The sequence below is a fragment of the Saccoglossus kowalevskii genome, chromosome 22 (assembly GCF_978046115.1).
Source record: "Saccoglossus kowalevskii chromosome 22, keSacKowa6.1, whole genome shotgun sequence".
In the NCBI taxonomy this organism is placed as follows: Eukaryota; Metazoa; Hemichordata; class Enteropneusta; family Harrimaniidae; genus Saccoglossus; species Saccoglossus kowalevskii.
The window spans coordinates 16,218,156-16,226,242 of record NC_140662.1 but is presented as its reverse complement, the minus strand read 5'-3'; positions in this window follow the sequence as shown (position 1 = coordinate 16,226,242).

The following is an 8,087-nucleotide window of genomic DNA, read 5'->3' as shown; positions in this document are numbered from 1 at the left end:
CGTCACGCATTTGTGCGTTTTTTCTTTTCTCTTTACACAATTTTATGTCATTTAATTACATATATTACAGTAAACATTAATTACATAATACAAATCGACAAAGACAAGCAAACAAGAGCAACAGAAATAAAACAAAACAAAAAAAGGATAATTGCTAATGCACTGAAATGAAAAAATTTTTACACACTATCAGAGATAATAGACCACTTCCGTAAATGTAATTCCAATTTGTTTTTAGATATAGCTATATGCTTTTCAATCTCGCATGCTTCAGTTACCACCTTACGAAAATATACATCACTCGGTATACTCTTACTCATTTTACAATTATAAATATATTGCTTCCCGAAAAGTACCAAATAATTTGCCAACACTGAAAAATCAGTACAGCCTAAAATTATCTGCCTGAGAGAAAGAGCACCTGGACCAAAGATGTTTTAAACACATCTCTAAGGGCAAACCAATTTTTTTGGTATATTTACAATAATAAAAAAGATGGTAAGTAGTTTCCGTTTCCTGATGACAGAACGAACAATTAGGACTACTAACCTTTGATGATTTCATTTTAAAAAGATCATAATTAGTAAACACAATTTTATGTAGTAACTTAAATTGAAATTCTCTTGATTTCGTGTCAATTGCTGTCCTAAATGGTAAAACGTAATATTTAGACATTGCAGCAAAGTTGAGTTTAAAATCTTTTATAAAATACTCTGAACTATTTGGATGAAAGTTATTTTTTATACAATTTTTATACAAGCACATATACCGTTATATTCTTACCATCAATACAAATATTTGGCACTGAATCGTACGAAAACCCCCGGATAGGATAAAAAACATGTGACCAAGCTTCCCTCGTGTTTTTTGTAATTGCATTAAAAATACAACTCACAAGATATATTTCAAGTCTGGTTAGGTTATGTTTAGCAGATAAGACAGCAATACTAACGGGTGTGTTATTTGGAAATAAATCACCAATGCAACTGATACCCTTACTGGCAATTGTAGGGAAAAACACAGATTTGTTATCAAATAGGATATCCTTGTTATTCCAAATTATATGATGTGATGATTGATTTTTAATATCTAAATTGTGAAGAGTAGACCAAGATACTAAGGCTTCACGATAACATTCGGACAGGTTGATTTTCAAATATTCAAGTCCGTAGTTACAACTAAATAATTAGTAGCCTCCAACAGGCTTTAACCTATTTAAGAATAATTTTTCCATGCATGGGTTACTGAAGCGTCAAAGTACCTTTTCAACCACATTATACGAAATGTACCATACATTGTAAAGATATCAGGGGCTTTCAAACCACCTTCTCCTATGTCTGCAATCATGACCTTGCCAAATAAAATTGAAACACTTTCTATTTACCTCAAGTAAAATTATCTTTGGTACAGGGACCATTCTCATAAGATACACAAACTTTGATATAGCAAAGCTCTTCACAATCTGTATTCTACCAATTAAAGTTAAATTTCTTTGCTTCCACAGATTCAAGGTTAACTGTAAATTTTCCATTGGCTTGGCATAATTTAAAGTAGAAGCCCAATTTGTACCATAGGAAACATAAACACCAACAATCTTGATTGGCTCCTTAGGCCATTTAATACCAAAAGGTGTGTCTTTTCGACTTTTCCAGGGCCCAAGCCAAAGGGCTTCAGTTTTTTCTGTGTTTACTTTTAACCCTGATATTTTTTGGAAGCAATTCAAAAGCTTAAACAAGTGTATTACAGAACATTCATCTTGCAAGAAACGTGATAGGTCATCAGCAAATGTTACATCTGTTACAAGTTCATCACCCAACTTAATACCTTGAATATTTGGATTTGCCCGCATGGAGATTAAAAACACTTCAAGCGCCAGAATAAACAATGTAGGGGACAAATGGTCCCCCTGTCTGACCCCCTTCTGAACTTTAAAATAGCCCGTGGTAAACCATTATTGATAATCAAACTTTCCACGTTACAGTAATACGATTTCACCCAACAAATCAATGATGGACCCAAATTAAAAATGTTCAGGCAATCAAACAAAAAAAGCTCACTCTAAAGAATCGAAAGCCTTTTCAAAATCAATGGCAACTAAAATACCTGGGATATTATTCTCATCAGTACTAAGGAGTACCTCCTCAATTAACCTAATTAAATCCGTGACGGTCCCTCCCCTTAACAAATGCTGATTGTGTATAGTGAATACGTTTTGATAAAAACTTTTCCATCCGCTTTGCAATACAAAGAGAACCAATTTTAGCATCTACATTGATTAGCGATATTGGCCGCCAATATTTAATATATTGTTTGTCTTTATCCTTTTTCTCGATCAAAGTGATTATACTCTGGCGCTGGGAGTTTGACAGACAGCCATGGTCATAGGCATAGTTAATGGAATTAAGTACATAAGAACTAATAATAGACCAAAAAGCAATGTAAAATTATACTGGGAGACCATCGTTTCCAGGTGTCCTGCCTTTTGACATGGACAACAGGGAACGATGCGCCTCCCCGAGTGAAATATGACCTTCACACTCACTCATTTCATCATTCGAAAGTTTCGGTATGGTTAACCCCAAAACGAAATTTACGTCTAAAGTTGTATTTGTGTGATTTGAACTGTAAAGGATGGCATACTATTTTTTCAATTCGGCAAAAATTTCAGATTTAGATTGTTTTAAATTATTGTCGGAGCCTATAATTCTCGTAATACGAGATCTATGTTGATATCGTTTTTCCAGCCCCAGAAAAAACTTTGTCCACTTCCACCCATTGGACCCTTGACCGCCGAACAATTAAACCCTTTACAGCATAATCATACAGTGAATCAAGTTCCGCTTTTATGTCGTTTAAATATTCAATATTTTTAGGGGTGGGATTCAAGCCACATAAAATATCAAGATCATTCAATCTATGTTCTAATTCTTCGATTTTTGAACGACGTTGTCATGCTTTTTGTTTAATATATTGAATAGTAAATTTGCATATTTCATACTTCAGGAGATCCCAAAGAAGCCCCTTATCACCTATGTTACTATAATTGTTTTCCCATTCAACAAAACGTTCGCTTATTTGGTTATGATAATTGTCGTCATCTAAAAGAATACAGTTGAACTTCCAAAAGGAAGGTCCACGTGGTGAATCATGTGGATCTAAAGCAAGAGCAACAGCCGAATGGTCGCTAAATGAAACTGGGTTGAAGTCGACAGAGTCAATAATGTTTTGTATGTGGTCAGATATAAGAAAATAATCAATCCTACTGGCAATAGGTGTGGTCCCACCTCTCCTCCAAGTAAAACGTCGAGTATCTACATTGCAGATACGCCATATATCTACCAAATCATGTTTTTCTAGCAAATTTGAAAATGATTTCTTAGATTTAACCCAGGTATGGGGGTTGCCTTCCTGACGGTCAATGTTAATATCATAGGTAAAATTAAAATCGCCCCCAAAGATACTCAGTTGAGTGTCAGGATCATAATCTAAGTTGTCGATACACGACTGAATATGTTCCAGAAAAGAACAGTGTGACTTTTCGTCTTTTGGGGCGTAAATATTAAGCAACAAGAAAGGGCTATTTTCAATTAACGTATGTATAAGAACAAAACGACCACCAGGGTCGATGACAGTGTTTTTAACATCAAAGTCTATATCACGAATAACAGTAAGCACTCCCCTACTACTATTAGTACCATGTGAAAAGAAACCCTGACCTCTAAGTTGCGACGACCAACTATACTGGTCCGTGGAGAGACTATGGGTCTCCTGGAGGAAAATGATATTCACTTGTTTTCTATTTAGCCAATTCCTTACTTTCTTTCTTTTGACGAGATTTCTTATACCATTGACGTTTAACGTCACAATTTTAATTGTTGGTACGTAACCATTTCTCACGATGAGATAACTTGTAGTCTCTTATACAAAACAGTGCAAATAACATAATTAAAAATAAACTACAGTATATAAAACATATAAATATGACTATAAAATAGACGACAGACAAAAACAACAACACGTACCAACAAAAAAGCTTGTATTTGCTTGCAAATCTTTCGATTTGTTTACCTCTATCATAAATATAATGAATCCAGTCGCCACGAACGGGCTTTCAAAACACAGACCGGAGGCCCAAAAAAAGGTAACAGCAATGGAGCGAATGCTCTCAAAAAAGCTAATTAGCATTTCGTCAACGGGAATTGATTTACATATTAAATAAAAGACGTGTTCGGAAACTGTGACATACTCAAAATACAACTCACATCATAATAATAATTACAAAAGGCAAAAAACAATGTTTTAACTTTTATATGCCCTACCATTAATATATAACGTTCCGTTTTTGAATACTGGCTTGTCACCGCGATTATACGCCGTTGGGCTTTCTTTTTCACATAGTCCGCTTTGCACAAGTCATCAACGGCGAAAATTTGCGTTCCCTCCAAAGCTTTGCAAAACATTTTCTCTACTTTAGACTTCTGAGGTCTAAGTATAAATTTAGCGATGATAAGACGAGGCTTCGAACCACCTGTACTGCCAACGCGATGTGCATTTTCAATAGCAGGCTCACTAATTTGGAAGCGATCCTTCAGTAACTCAGTTATTACGTTCACACAATTTTCATGTTGATTTTCCTTAATACCACCGAAACGCAAATTGTACGATCTTTTATATCTCTCACCTTTAAGAAGCTCGTCTTGTAATTCCGATATAGTAGCCAAACTTTGTTGGTGTTGGTCCTCTAATCGCTGTACTCTCTCCAATAAGGCATTAACATGGTCAGTCGTGCATTTTACCGATTCTTCATTAAATTCCAAGGCCTTTTCTAAATCCTTACATCTATTTTCAATCAAGTTGACTCGTTCTCATTGGCATGTTGCTCGCTTTCAAAATCTTTTCAAAACGCAGCATTGTCTGACGCACGAATTGTTCAAATGTGCTTTTCTCCCCACCTGCACTAGTGTCGTGTTCATTCCTCTCCACTAGAGTTACATAATCGTCCATGCTGACAATGTCGCATTGCTTACCGGATTTCTTTCTTGAACCTCTTGTGCTTCGCCCAGTCATAATTAAAGCTTACGAATGATGTTATTAAGTCGTACTGTTTTGCGGGACTTAAGCCGTCTTACTCCGTGAAAAAAGTGATTGCTGTTGAGTAATTGCGTGCTACTCCATGTTATCACTCTGAGTATACAATGAGGTAAATATATATTTCTATTACCGAAACAACTGCAAAGAAGTTTTTACCCAGGTCTGCACGCCAAACGACGAAGAACCTTATCTAAGTAATAGCATAATCAATGAAAAAATGGAAGCAATGCCAGTAAAATTGAAAACATTTCTATCTATTGGTGAAAAAACATTTTGCAGTTGATTTGGGAAGAATGCGCTAACATGTTAGACAGTTAGATTTCATACGCTTAACTGTGTAGCACAGGTAAATTACTCACTAGAGGGCGCAATCCATGTATCATAATGGTTAGTGCGTAGTGATTACAAGCTGGTCATAAAATACATGTCACTACGTTTTGCACTCGGCCATGGTTGCCATTGAATGTTTCTGTTTAGGCAGACCCCCCTCCTCACAGGTATGTTTTTCACTTTACCGGACCAACCAACGTTTAGTTTAAAAGAACTTGCTTATAGAAAATGCGTTGCCGATGGTACTTGATTCTGTTGCGTAAGATATTCCTGAGAAGTGAGAAATGGCCAATTCGGAACAACTAATTTAAATAATTTATTAAAATACTCAATTTAAATCCACAATGAACTAAAAACGCTTATTGACAACTGTTAACGTTTCTGTCCTAATATACAATCACTTTCCAAACAACTATTAGACTATCGCACAAAAAATAACTTACCACTGCGCAAAAAGCTTGTATTCTGAAACGGATAAAGAGAATAAATAAACAAATACAAAGAACATGAATTATAAAGCGAGTTTTTAAAAATTTCCTGTTCGCATTCCGTTTCATGTTTTTTGAAATTAATTTCAAAATGTGTTGTTACATTTTTTCCGTCGTCATGGCGATATCCATATAAAACGCCACCCTCATCATTAATGGAATCATTAATCATTCAAACTGAACCAGAGTTTTGAGTAATTAAAAAGGACTTTTTTCAATTAACGTCTGCTTCAAGAAATGCACACAATGCCCAATGTCGAAACCTATTGGTAAGCTGTCTGATGTGGAAAGTGTGAATTTGTGTGCGATAAATCCAGAGGTGGCGTGACTACAAATATCAAAGTCGCAATTCTGAGTGTTATACAAAATCACATTATCTACACACATGTTAAACTAAAAAATAAACCAGTGCATATAATTAATGTATTCTTTCCTGTTATTGTTTTAACTGCACCATTGTTCTTAACATTGGCCGCAACAGTGAAGTCAAACCACATCCTCACACTTCTCGTCTACATGGAGATATACTGCGATGTATTAAATTGAATGGTGGTTTCCGCCATAATTTTAATTGGACGTACTCGTCAGAATAGACTAATTTTACTTAAGTAAATACATGAATAATATTATCCATAAAATCTGAATTCATACCTAATCATCTGCTTTTACAAGCAATTCAACTATGTATGTAATATTTTACAGAAAGTTATAAGCAGCCACAACCTGTCTAGTTTATGAACTACTAGGCGTGTAACACACTTCGACAATTGTGAGATACTAGTAAACATAAAATAAATAACACAACAGTAATCCCATAATCAACACATTGCTTAATGAGATGCGCATCACATTAAGTGATGTCAATGGTAGTGTAGTTTATCATGAACAGAGTTGTTGTGTGCCGAACCGCCAGATTCTTACGAGACAGTATTGGCTATGTTAACCTAACACATACTTGCAATCTTTGCTATAGATACAGAAAAGGGTTTTGATATGGTACACTATGACTATTTGAAAACAATGCTTCCAGCCTTTGGTGATCGGTTTATTTTCTACATAGACTTCATCTACAGTCAATCCAATTTCCAATCTGCATTATTGACACTATCACTTCGTCGACCCATCATAAGGCAGCTACATACCAGCATGCCATTTCCGACATGACAATCAACGCGAACACACATACAGATTGTGACTCTGCTACTTGTGTTATTCTGCAATCTTCACTTTCAGAACTCGCTTTGGTATTGTTTTATAACCGTGGAACTTACACCTATACCTTCCTAGTCACTGTAATAATAATCATAATGAAAATAACTGAAGATTTTTTATATACACATTAAGTTTGGGCGTTCCTTAGCCTATAACCCATTTGAGTGTATCCGATATGTAAAGATATCAGATTAGCTTAAATGTTAGCCCGTAGTTCGTGTAGCACGAACAATACTATTCATATTGCTCTACCCTCATCTCTAAAAATTAAAGTTAATTCCTACTTGCCAAACAATAATTCCTACTTGAAAAACAACAATTCTAATGAAACTACAATTATAATCCAACTTCTCACTTATAGTAGTGGTTTCCATGGGACAACTGACTTATTCTAAATCATATGTATTATATTGCGTTGTGCTTTTCATTCGTTTCCGAATCTGTAAATAGGCTCTGACTCGGAATTCGTTGGCAGAAAATTATAGTATGAGTGGATAATATGCATCTTTAGACCGATAAATACTAGAATAATACATAAATTATTATTTCAGAAACACCAAGACCCCCAGAGAACGTAGCTTACAATAAAAAAGCCAACCAAAGCAGTATTTATCAACTGTCTGATGATGCATATCCAGGATTCAAAGCCTTGGACGGTAATACAAACTCAGAATGGATTGGTGGTAGTTGTTTTGCTACTCTATTCGGTGAGGAGCCCTGGATGCAGGTCGATCTTGCAGGAACCTACCTTGTACACCAAGTAGTCATATTTCCATGTCTCAGCTTTGGTGAGTTGTAATCATTTTAAACTCTTCTTCTACAAATACATTGATTGTTAAAAACGTCTTACATTTGCTATATTTCACGTTTTATAGTATGATTATACATTCCTTAATATTTGTCTTTGTTCTGCTGGTGGGAGAGGCGGAGGTGAGGTGAGAGTGACGTAATATTATTGTTATTATC